Source organism: Mastigoproctus giganteus, chromosome 13 (assembly GCF_048544385.1).
Source record: "Mastigoproctus giganteus isolate SK-2022 chromosome 13, ASM4854438v1, whole genome shotgun sequence".
Classification (NCBI taxonomy): domain Eukaryota; kingdom Metazoa; phylum Arthropoda; class Arachnida; order Uropygi; family Thelyphonidae; genus Mastigoproctus; species Mastigoproctus giganteus.
Genome location: NC_143587.1, coordinates 103,036,404 through 103,050,072, shown reverse-complemented (window position 1 = coordinate 103,050,072; position 13,669 = coordinate 103,036,404). Strand labels below are relative to the sequence as shown.

At 39.9% G+C, this 13,669-nt stretch overlaps 1 protein-coding gene across 1 annotated transcript in view; it reads left to right on the top strand.

Moving 5' to 3' along the window:
- The window catches only part of insc (spindle orientation adaptor protein inscuteable), a 270,540-nt gene that overhangs the window by 125,350 nt on the left and 131,521 nt on the right, over nt 1–13,669 (top strand). The gene's annotated exons all lie outside the window — the stretch shown is intronic.

The window sequence follows — 13,669 nt, the reverse complement described above, 5'->3', positions numbered from 1 at the left end:
TTCAAAGAGTATTCACTTACACTATTGCTGAACCTACTTGAAGAAGCATTTCTATAAGCCATTTCTTGATAAGTCTATAGAGAGTGGTCATTGGGGCATTTTGCACTTCCTTGTCTGATAAGATGCTGGCCTTCAGTACAATATTCAACTTAAGTAATAAAAAAATTCATAGGGAGTAAGATCAGGAAAGTTGGAGGTTTTGGCAGTATTTCTGCATCCATTGACTAGATAACATTTTGAATAATAGTAGCAATGTGAATAGTAGTAGCAATGTGTGGTCTGGCATTGTTGTGATGAAAGAGCCATTATTGGTCAGAAAATTTAGGATGTTTTGTTGAAAATTACACAGCACTTCATTTTCCACAAAATTTTACCATAAACTTCTTTATTAATGGGCTATACTGCATGGCACAAAGTGTCAGAATACCTTTCTAGTCAAAAGAGACCACTGCCATTTGTTTTGCAGCAGAGAGGTTGGCTTTCATTGCTTTTTTGCAGTGAGTCATGATGCTTCCATTCACTCAATGGTTGCTTTGATTCTTGATCATTATGATTAATCTGTCTTATCACCAATCTCTATGCAACTAAGAAATTCTGCACTGTCTCTCTCTTAAATTATTAGCATTTTTCTAAACACTTTTGTGCAGTTTTGTTTCTAATTGGATGTCCAATGGAAAGTGAGCATGGATTTAAGACACTAAGTTGTTCTGTAACAATTTTGTGCGTACTGCCATATTAGATTGACATTCTGATAGTGTGATTCATTAGTCTTCATCCAAGATTTCCTAGGCCTTTGCAGTTTGCTCTAGAGTGGCAGAACTCCTCAGCTGTCCATGTTGTGTCACCAGCCACAGTTTCTTGACCTTCTTTAATACATTTTTGCCACTTTAAAATTGTGGTTTTCTTCAATTGTCTCTGTAAACCTTTGAGATTTCTTTCAATCTCTGTAGAACTCATGCCACAACAAACATAATAGCATATAGTAAAATGTTGCTCAGTCTTCAAATCTTTCATTATGCAGCTCACAAAACAGTTCACACTTCCAGCATATGATTTAAGGCCACTTTGAGACTACCAGACAATTCAAAACTTGAAACTGTGTCAGCATATTCATGCAATCTCCAGCCATTTACTAGCAGTTTGCCAAAACTGCAGTTGTACAGTGGTAGCACATTATCCTATAGGCAAAAAAGACATCTGCCTGGGGACCCGATCTGAGGGGGGGCCCAAAATCACTGTTTCAAAAACTCATATTTACAAAAATTACACACATACAACAACCGTTGCTGAAATAATTTACTTTTGATTTACTTAATACTGTAAAATATACATAGAACTAATAAAATAACAAAACTTTTCTTTAAATTAATGTAGAATTAAAATAAAATCTATTTACAATAAATATAAAAATATATATAAAATATAAGAATTTATGAGAAAATAAAAGTGATAAAATAATGAAACTAAAACCACTAAAATTCTGATGAAACTAAAACTGCTAAAATCCCAAAGCTTTCACAGTAAGATTTTTAGGTACAACACATCCTTAAATAACAACAGGCTCACGGCTCTCAGCACGTGGTTCCACAGGAGCATAGGAGGTATTCTCTTCGTGTGCACTGGAACCGGAAATGGCTCGGGAAGGTGACAGGCAGAACCGATTATCCCGTCCAAGAATCACCGTCTCAAAGAGGGGATGAATACGAATTCCCCTGTCTCTGTTAATGGTATTGTTCTCAGAAGAACAAATCCGCAAGCTGTCAAGCCACTTGCGTTCCAAAAACCTATGTGCATAGCCGACGATGACAGCTTCGTCCGGGGAGATCTGCTGATGATGCTTCTCCCAAAAATGTTACGCTACAGCAGACTTCCCATAATCTGCAGATTTTATGGCATTCATGTGTTCCCACAGACGATCTTTGAACCGCCGCTTCGTTTCATCGACATAACACTCCCACAATCCAGGCATCTAATCTCATAAACAACCCCACTACTAACTGTGGAGAAACGAGGCAGCAGTTCAAAGATCATCCGTGGGAACACATGAATGCTATAAAATCTGCGGATTATGGGAAGTCTGCTGTAGCATAACATTTTTGGGAGAAGCATCATCATCAGATCTCCCTGGACGAAGCTGTCATCGTTGACTATGCACATAGGTTTTGGGATTGCAAGTGGCTTGCGAGCTTGCGGATTTGTTCTTCTGAGAACAATACCATTAACAGAGACAGGGGAATTCATATTCATCCCCTCTTTGAGACGGTGATTCTTGGACAGGATGATTGGTTCCGCCTGGCACCTTCCTGAGCCATTTCCGGTTCCAGTGCACATGAAGAGAATACTGCCCATGCTCCTGTGGAACCACGTGCCGAGAGCCTTGGGCTTGCTGTTATTTAAGGATGTGTTGTATCATAAAAATCTTACTGTTGAGAAAGGAGGCAGATGCCTCTGAAAGCTTTGGGAATTTAGCGGTTTTAGTCTCATTGTTTTATTGGTATTTTAGTTTTATATTTTATAAAAATATAAAATATGAAACTAAATATTTGGAAAATTAAATGCACTAGGCATAATCCTTATGGGTTTTGATAATTAACTATATAATATCGGTGTAAATACACCATAGTTAACCCATATATTTGAGCTACGGTTGTAGCGTAGAAGGCATCGTTTTAAATGTATCTCATAATGTGGTTGCCTTCACAACAAGATAGCTGCTATTGAATTACTTCAAATAAATAACGCTTCTCTAGTAGAGAAGACTACTGTTATTTATTTTCAGCGTACCACCACCCAGACGATCGTTTCGAAGCTTTTTGGCTCCGTCATCAGTGGGCGGGTAGGTAATACAATATGCCATCTCAGTTGCGAAGTTATATCCACATTATGAGAGATGCCAGAAGGGTGTGGTGGTAATGTATTTGGAAAATTAAATGCACTAGGCATAATCCTTATGGGTTTTGATAATTAACTATATAATATCGGTGTAAATACACCATAGTTAACCCATATATTTGAGCTACGGTTGTAGCGTAGAAGGCATCGTTTTAAATGTATCTCATAATGTGGTTGCCTTCACAACAAGATAGCTGCTATTGAATTACTTCAAATAAATAACGCTTCTCTAGTAGAGAAGACTACTGTTATTTATTTTCAGCGTACCACCACCCAGACGATCGTATTGTATTACCTAGACGGCATATTGTATTACCTACCCGCCCACTGATGACGGAGCCAAAAAGCTTCGAAACGATCGTCTGGGTGGTGGTACGCTGAAAATAAATAACAGTAGTCTTCTCTACTAGAGAAGCGTTATTTATTTGAAGTAATTCAATAGCAGCTATCTTGTTGTGAAGGCAACCACATTATGAGATACATTTAAAACGATGCCTTCTACGCTACAACCGTAGCTCAAATATATGGGTTAACTATGGTGTATTTACACCGATATTATATAGAAACTAAATATTATAAATTCTTATATTTTATATATATTTTTATATTTATTGTAAATAGATTTTATTTTAATTCTACATTAATTTAAAGAAAAGTTTTGTTATTTTATTAGTTCTATGTATATTTTACAGTATTAAAGTAAATTATTTCAGCAACGGTTGGTGTACGTGTGTAATTTTTGTGAATATGAATTTTCCCAACCTCAGAGGCCTATTTGAAGGTTTCAAAAACTCACTGGTGTTTTTTACTAATACAGTAAACTCCCGTGAATAGCAGGGGTTACGTTCCTGAGAAATGCCGCGAATACCGAAAACGCGAATACTGAGTTATGGCTCCCATAGTAATAAAGGGGTTCCATTCCAGAGTATGAAATATATAAGAAAAACTAGTCTAAAATTTTGTCTATGTATGTATTATACATACCTTCATAATATGACTATGTTCATAGACAGTACATAAGGTGAAAGGTAAGGTGTATTTAGTGTCAGAGGGCACCAGGGGTTTCCCCCATCTCAGTGTTGCTTTCATTGTGGGTACCAGTTCACTAGGAAATGCCAGAGATTTAAGTGTATGGGCTTTGTATCTGTGTGATGTCGTTTACCGTTGTTCATCTGGTCGTTTAGTCGCTGTACCCCCTGCTGAGGCCCAACGTTGCCCCACCTTCGCCCCGTGGAGGCAGACCAGGAACCCAGTAGTTTTAGTTTCACTCTGGCAGGTCCTGCCCCCTAATTTCCTGAGATTTCAGAGGCTAGGACCTAAAAAAAAAAAAAAAAAAACGCACGCACTCTTTTATATGCACGTACGTACAGACAGATACATATATCCATCATCGTCGGTTTGATGATCGTTAGGTGAGGGGGATAAAGAAACATCCACGCTCGTGATTTTGTCACCCCTCTCCCCCACCCACTGAGCACTGTTTTGACACAGCGCTTTAAAAATAAAATTTTTTTAGGTTTCATTTTATATTAAATCAGTGACCGCGAATACGCGAAACCGCGAATACAGATACCACTGCTGCAACAGGATCTGGAAAGGATGAGCAGATGGGCTGAGAGGTGGCAAATGAAGTTTAACATTGACAAATGTAAAGTACTACACATGGGAAACAGCAACCCCAGAGCAACGTATCAACTCTGTGGTACTACACTGACAGTGGTAGAGAATGAAAGGGACTTGGGGGTGGTTGTGCAGGCAGATATGAAGTTCTCTGAGCAGTGCAGACGGGCTGCAAGAGTAGCTCATGGAGTATTGTCAATGATATACAGGAATTTTTCCAGCAGGGATAAGGAGGTGATTATTCCCTTGTATAAGGCAATGGTCAGGCCACACCTAAAGTACTGTATACAGGTCTGGAAGCCTCATTTCAAGAAGGATGTAGAGCTGCTGGAACGAGTACAGAGAAGAGCAACAAGATTAGTGAATGGAACAAAGGGGTGCTCTTACGAAGAAAGGCTTAAGTTTTGCAAATTACAGTGTCTGGAGACTAGGCACCAGCGAGGTGATCTGATAGAGGTGTATAAAGCCTTGAATGGTTTGAGCATGCTCAATGCTGATGGGATTCTTCCTCTAGCTCAGAATAATCACCTGAGAGGGCATAAATTCAAATTGAGGAAAGACAGATGTAGGATAGACGTGCGGAAATTTGCCTTTAGCCAGCGGGTGGTTGGTTGGTGGAACAGACTTCCATCCCTTGTAGTGGAAGTTTATAGCCTAAATAAGTTTAAAGCTCAGCTGGACAGGTATTTTGAACGAACAGAGGGGTGAAGTGGAAGTGGGTTTTTTTTTGGCTGATGCTGCATAAGCTTGCTTTCTTGCATCAAATGCCTCTGCTAATGCTAATCTCTGCACATCTATTCTACAACAGTCTTTCCTCAATTTGAAGTTTTGCCCGCTCATGTTCATAATGACTACAGAGAAGGGCAACGATTGGCGAGGGGTATGAAGGGGCCCCTCTTGCCAAGAAAGTTCCTCGCAAACTGCAGCATGTGGAGACTAGGCACCTGTGAGGTGTTCTGATTGAGGTGTATAAGGTCTTGAATGGGTTGAGCAGGCTCAATGCTGATGGGATTCTTCCCCTTCATGAATATCATTGATAAATATACCTTCATGAATATCATTGATAAATATGCAAAACAGCAATGGGCCCAACACCGAACCCTGAGGAACTCCACTAATAACATTTGTCCATGACGAGCAGTGTCCATTGATTACCATTCTCTGTCATCTCCCACTCAACCATCCCTTTATCCATGTAGCAACTTACCCTTAATGCCATACCTCTCCAATTTGTACAGCAGTCTTCCATGTGCAACAGTATCAAAGGCTTTCATGAAATCCAAGTATATGATATCAAAATTATTTTTGGCATTCAGTTGCTTTGTGACTACATCATAGTATCTAATCAAATTGGTCAGGTATCTAATCATAGTATCTAAACAAATAAGTCAAATTGGTCCTTTAACAAACCCATGCGATGTCTAAACTATTACTGCAGTCTTGTCTAGATGATCCTGCAACGCTTCTTTAACCAGCGATTCCATTATTTTCCCCCGGAACACAAGTTAAACTAACAGGTCTGTAGTTACCCGTGTCACTTTTGAACCCCCTTTGTGAATTGATGATACAATTGCACAACTCCAGTCCATGGGGACCTCTCCTGAGTCCAAGGAAGCTCTCATAATTATGACCATTCCTTTATACAAAGGAATAATCACCTCCTTATCCCTAATAGCAAAATTCCTGTATATCATTGACAATACCCATGACCTGCTCTGACAGCCTGTCAGCACTGCTCAGAAAACTTCATATCAGACTGCACAATTACCCCCCAGATCCTTTTCATTCTCCACTACCCTGAGTGTAATACCACATAGTTGGTACATTTCTCTAGGGTTACTTTTACTCATATGCAGTATTTTGTTGAACTGCGGTTGACATTTTGCAGCCCATCTTCCCAACTTTTCTAGATCCTGTTGCGATAGCACACTGCCATTACTGTCATTAACAACCCTACCAACCTTTGTATCATCTGCCAACTTGGACATTAAGTTCGATATACCTTCATCAATATTATTGGTAAATATACAAAACAACATTGGGCTCAACACCAAACTCTGGTGAACTCCACTAATAACATTAGTCCATGAAGAGCAGCAGCCATTGATTACCACTCTGTCTTCTCCCACTCAACCACCCTTTTATTCATTGTAGCAACTTGCCCTTAATACCATACTGCACCAATTTGTATAGTAGTCTTCTATGTGCAACAGTATCAAAACCTTTCCTGAAATCCAAGTATAAGTTATCAAAATTATTTTTTGCATCCAGTTGCTTTGTAACCACATTATTATAACAACATCATAATACCCAATCAAATTTGTCAGATGAGACTTCCCCTTTACAAACGCATGCCATTTCTAAACTATCACTGCAGTCTTTTCTAGATGATCCTGTAGTGCTTCTTTAACTAGTGACTCCATTATTTCTCCTGGAACAGAAGTTAACCTTAGCAGGTCTATATGGCGCCTCCGTAGCCAGGTGGGCAGGAGCAGCAGTGCGTAGCACACACTTCTTGATTAGACCGGGGTTCGAGCACGTGATCACCAAATACGGGGGATGCGGAAAGGCCAGGGAATGACCACCGCATATCCCCGGAGCAATATGGCCTTAGTTGCTAATACTCCTAAAAACCAAATAAACAAACAGCAGGTCTGTAATTACTCGTGTCACCTTTCCAATCAAAAATTTGATTGGAAAGGAGACGAGTAATTAGGGATACATTTGCACATCTCCAGTCCAAGGATGCTCTGATCATTTTGGCTAAGGGTTTGCTTACTTCCTTTTCCGCCTCCTTTAATATAACTGTATAGATCCCATCCACTCCAAGTGCCTTTCTTATGTTCAAATTCAACAATTTCTCCTCCACTTTTGTCTCAGTTATTACAAAATCATTAGTCTCATTAGAGTTTAATAAGCTTCTGTCCTCCACTTCTCTACAGAATTCCTCATGTGTGAATACAGATGCAAAATACTCATTCATTTTGTCAACTGTCTGAGCAGTATCATCAACAGTCGAACCATCGATATCAAGTGGACAAATCTGTTTCATCCCCTTCCTTCTAGAGTTTATATAAGTAAAGATGCCTTTGCTGTTTTTCTTAGCATCCTTTACCAAAGATTTTTTCATAATCTGCCTTCGCTTGCTGAACCTCCTTCGTGACTTGATCACAGACTAGCTTATATCTACCAAAGACTTCTGTGTTGCTTGATAATTTATTTACATTCCATGCAATTTTCTTTTCTGACACGAGTGTTATTAGTTCATCTCGCATCCATTTAGGCCTAACTCTTGAACGATATTTCTTAATCGGTATGAAAAGCATTGTAGCTTCCACGGTTAATTCCTCGAATGCTTCCCATTTTTCTGTTGGTAACATCAGTTGGTTCCACTGTATAGAGTTTATAAACTGTACTTAAAGATATAAATATCATGAGTGGTAAATCTGATGGTAATTATATCTTTAAGTATATCTGTCCTCCACTTCTCTACAGAAGTGGAGGACAGATATTACACATTAGTTCACTGTAATCGCAACACCTAATGATTCCTTTATCTGCAATCCTTGGTTATTATTCTCTCTGGTTTCCTCTTGAACATACTGCTGCAAATATGGTAATTAAGTAAATAAAGTGGCAAATAAATTGGCAAAAAACTTAAGATTGCTTGGAGCTTGAAATTCACTGCTTGCACTTGTAATCACACTCAATGCCATCGATGTGCGAAAAGGGATTTTTTTTTTTTTTTTTTTGGCTGATGCTACATAAACTTGCTTTCATGCATCACATGCCCCTCTACTCAATTCAGACACAGCATGGGTTTGTTAAGGGAAAGTCTTGTGTAACAAATCTGATTGGGTATTATGATGTGGTTACAAAGGAACTGGATGCAAAAAAAATCGATATCATATATTTGGATTTCAGGAAAGCTTTTGACCCTGTTGCACATGGAAGACTCCTGCACAAATTGGAGCAGTGTGGCATTGGAGGCAAATTGCTGCTATGGATAAAGGGATGGTTGAGGGGGGAGAAGACAGAGAGAGTGGTAATCAATGGACACTGCTTATTGTGGACTAATGTTATTAGTGGAGTCCCACAGGGTTCGGTGTTGGGTCCACTGTTGTTTTGTATATTTATCAATGATATTGATGAAGGTATATCAGGCCTAGTGTCGAAGTTTGCAGATGATACAAAGGTTGGCAGGGGTGTTAATGACAGTGTGCTACTGCAACAGGATCTAGAAAATTTGGACAGATGGGCTAAGAAGTGGCAACTGTAGTTTAACCTTGACAAATGCAAAGTACTGCATATGGGTAGAAGTAACCCGAGAGAAAAGTACCAACTGTGCGGTATTACACTGAAGGTGGTAGAAAATGAAAAAGACCTAGGAGTAATTGTGCAGTCAGATATGAAGTTTTCTGAGCAATGCAGACAAGCTGCCAGGGCTGGTCATGGGTTTTTGTCAATGATATATAGGAATTTTGCTAGCAGGGAAAAAGGAGCTGATTGTCCCTGTGTATAAGGCAATGGTCAGGCCATGCCTTAAGTACTGCATACAGGTCTGGAGACCTCATTTTAGGACGGATGTCGATTTGCTTGAGCATGTACAGAGAAGGACAACAAGAGTTTTGAGGGGAATGAAGGGAACCTCTTACCAAGAGAGGCTTAAGTTCTGCAAATTGCAGTGGCTGGAGACTAGGCACCTGCGCAGTGATCTGATTGAGGTGTATAAGGCCTTGAATGGATTGAGCACGTTGAATTCTGATGGGATCCTTCCACTTATTCAGATTACAAATCTAAGGGGGCATAAATTCAAATTAAGAAAAGACAGATGTAGAATAGATGTGTGGAAATTTGCCTTTAGCCAGCAGGTGGTTAATTGCTGGAACAAACTTCCATCTGTTGTTGTGGAATAGGTTGAATAAATTTAAGGAGGAACTGGACAGGCCTTTGGAGGGAATGGTGTTTTTTTTTTTTTTTTTTTTTTTTCTGATGCTGCATAAGCTCATACACTTGTTTTCTTGCATCACATGCCACTACTGCTACTACTATTTCAGGAAACCTTTTGATACTGTTGCACATGGAAGACTACTGTATAAATTGGAGCACTATGGCATTAGCATTAGTAAAGGCATATGATGCAAGAAAGCAAGCTTATGCAGTATCAGCCAGGGGGGGGGAACTTCCACTTCCCCCCTCCGTTCATTCGAAATACCTGTCCAGCTAAGCCTTAAATTTATATAGGCTATCAGGCTCCATAACAAGGGATGGAAGTCTGTTCCACCAACCAACTACCTGCTGGCTAAAGGCAAATTTCCTCATATCTATCCTACATCTGTCTCCTTAATTTGAATTTATGCCCTCTCAAGTGATTATTGTGAGCAACAGGCAGGATCCCATCAGCATCGAGCATGCTCAAACCATTCAAGGCTTTATACACCTCTATCAGATCACCTCGCCAGTGCCTGTCTCTAGACACTGTAATTTGCAAAACTTAAGCCTTTCTTCGTAAGAGCGCCCCTTTGTTCCATTCACTAATTTTGTTGCCCTTCTCTGTACTCGTTTCAGCAGCTCTACATCCTTCTTGAAATGAGGCCTCCAGACCTGTATACAGTACTCTAGGTGTGGCCTCACCATTGCCTTATACAAGGGAATAATCACTTCCTTATCCCTGCTAGAAAAAGTCCTGTATATCATTGATAAGACACCATGAGCTACTCTTTCAGCCCGTCTACACTGCTCAGAGAACTTCATATCTGCCTGCTCAATTACACCCAGGTCCTTTTTATTCTCTACCACTGTCAGTGTAGTATCACAGATTTGATATGTTGCTCTGGGGTTGCTGTTTCCCATATGTAGTACTTTACATTTGTCAATGTTAAATTTCATTTGCCACCTCTCAGCCTATCTACTCAACCTTTCCAGATCCTGTTGCAGCAGCATAGCGTCAGTAGTGTCTTTAATAACCTTGCCAACTTTTGTATCATCTGCAAACTTGGACATTAAGCTCGATATACCATCATCAATATTATTTATAAATACAGAAAACTGTAATGGACCCAACACCGAATCATTGACAAAACCCCATGACCTGCCCTGGCAGCCTGTCTGCATTGCTCAGAAAACTTCATATCTGACTGCACAATTACTCCCAGGTCTTTTTCATTTTCTACCACCTTAAGTGTAGACCACACAGTTGGTACTTTTCTCTCGGGTTACTTCTACCCATATGCAGTACTTTGCATTTGTCAAGGTTAAACTACAGTTGACACTTCTTAGCCCATCTGCCCAAATTATCTAGATCCTGTTGCAGTAGCACACTGTCATTAACAACCCTGCCAACCTTTGTATCATCTGCAAACTCTGACACTAGGCCTGATATACCTTCATCAATATCATTGATAAATATACAAAACAACAGTGGACCCAACACCGAACCCTGTGGGACTCCACTAATAAAATTAATTCACGATAAGCAGTGTCCATTGATTACCACTCTGTCTTCATCCTCTCAACCACCCCTTTATCCATAGCAGCAATTTTCCTCCAATGCCACACTGCTCCAATTTGTGCAGCAGTCCATGTGCAACAGTATCAAAAGCCTTTCTAAGATCCAAGTATATAATATCAAAGTTATTCCCTACATCCAGTTCTTTTGTGACTGCATCATAGTATCCCATCAAATTGGTCAGGCAAGACTTCCCCTTAATAAAACCATGCTGTGTCCGAGCTATAACTGAAGTCTTGTCTTGATGATCCTGCAGTGCTTCTTTAATCAGTGCCTCCATTAATTTTCCTGGAACAGAAGTTAAACTCACAGGTCTATAATTACTTGTGTCAGCCTTTGAACCTCCTTTGTGAATTGGGGTCACATTTGCACATCTCCAGTCTATGGGTACCTCTCCTGAGTCCAAGGAAGCTTTCATAATTATGGCTGTGTTTGCTTACTTCCTTTGCTGCCTCCTTTAATATAACTGGATAGATCCCATCCACCCCAGGTGCCCTTCTTGCGTTTATCTTCAACAATTTCTCCTCCACTTTACTCTCAGTTATTACAAGATTCTCTAGCTTACTGCTAGAGTTGAATACACCTCTGGCATTCCCCTTGCTGAATAATTCCTCATGTGTGAATGTCGATGCAAAATATTCATTTAGTTTGTTAGCTACCTGAGCAGGGTCATCAACAGTTGACCCATCGATATCAAGCGGACCAATCTGATTCATCCCCTTCCTTCTAGAGTTTACATAAGTAAAGAACTCTTTGCTATTTTTCTTTGCATCCCTTGCCAAGGATCTCTCGTAATCTGCCTTCGCCTGCCTAACCTCCTTTGTAACTTGGTTACAGATCAACTTGTATCTATCATAGGCTTCTGTGTGACGTGTTAATTTGTATGTATCCCATGCATTTTTCTTCTCTGCCATATGGCTCATTAGTTCATCTGACATCCATTTAGGCCTAAACCTTGAACAATATTTCTTAGTTGGTATGTAAAGCCTAGTAGCTTGCAAGATAAGTTCTTTGAATGCTTCCCATTTTGAATTTGCTGTTGGTAACATCATCAGTTGATCCCATTGCATAGAATTTAAATACTGTCTCAGTCCATCGTAGTAACCTTTACAAAAGCAATACCCCTTCCCTTTACCCCTAATGGCAGTTACCTCTTTGAGTAACTCCCACTTCAGAACACTGTGATCACTGCCATCTAGTGGTTCATTTATCTGCAGATTCTTAATGCATGAAGAATCACTACTGATAATCAAATCAAGAGTATTACTCCCTCTAGTTGCTTCCTGAACATGCTGATGTAGAAAACAATCATCCAATAAATCCACAAAAGCCTTGCTAGTGTGTGAGTGACCAGACCCCAAATTCCAGTCAATATCTGGGAAATTAAATTCCCCCATTATAAGACTCTCTGATTTACTGGCCCACTCTATTTCTCTGTACAGTTTCTTATTATACTCATTAGGCCTATAGCACACTCCTACTCTCAATTGTGATCTTCCAATGCTTATGTCACACCAAACTGACTCGATACTGCACTGTCCAGTGATGTCGACTGGCTTCACTTCCTTGGATTTTATGTGTTTCTTAACTAATAGCATAACCCCTCCTCCCTTCCTATCCTTTCTGTAGACATTGTACTCCCCAAATTCCAGTTCTGCATTCCTTATATCTGTGTGACACCACGTCTCTGAAATCCCAACAATATCTGCCTTTGATATTTTGAGCAATAACTGAAATTCATCAAATTTATTTACTAAACTCCTAGCATTGGTGTACACGCAAGTATACATGCACCTGCTCTTCCTCTTATCCACCCTAACACAACCCATGTGTTTACTTGTACCCCCATGATTCCCAGCAGTCTCTGTAATATCCTGCATCTTATTTTCCAGGCTGCTGCTCATTCCAATAGAAGCAAGAATCACTTTCTCCTCTGCCAGTGGCTACTGTTAATCTATTAGTCCTTGTATCCCCCCAATCTATCAGTTTTCCGACCCACCTAACACTGCCTCGATAGCATCAGAAACATTCTTGCACCCTTTCTATTTAAGTGTATCCCATCCCTGTAGAAGCAGTCTCTCCTGTTAACAAGTACAGACCAGGCTGAAAAAAATTCTACCCCTTGAGCCCTGCACAATCTTTCCAGGGCCGAATTGATCGACAGGGCTCACATCATATACTCAATCACATCGTATACACCATGAATTGTCAAACTAATAGCGTAAGCTTATCTGCAAAAAGATCTAAACCTCCCAAACACTTCCTAGTTTATTTCACAAGTATACTTGGTCTCAGTTCTAATCTCAACAACGTCCATTTCCACTTCCAGTCTGCTAAACCCCATGTACTTTTTCTGACAAAATCTCAGTTATCGGTTGATTCAAATACTGCTCATCTCAGTTGCCCCAATTATCTGTATGATTCCTTACGCCTCAAAGGTGGTACTTGTGCACATGTCTGTTCCAATATTCCCTGTCAGAGAATTGGTAATGTGGAATCTCCTCTCTTTGATCTTCTCTGGCTTAAAATCTCTCTACCTCACTGTATCAAATTCATCTGCTGTCTCTACTGTTCTCCCAACTCCACTAATCACTTGGGGCTCTTTGACTTCCTCTCTTTGCAAATTGACTTTCTCCAGTCCAACTTTCC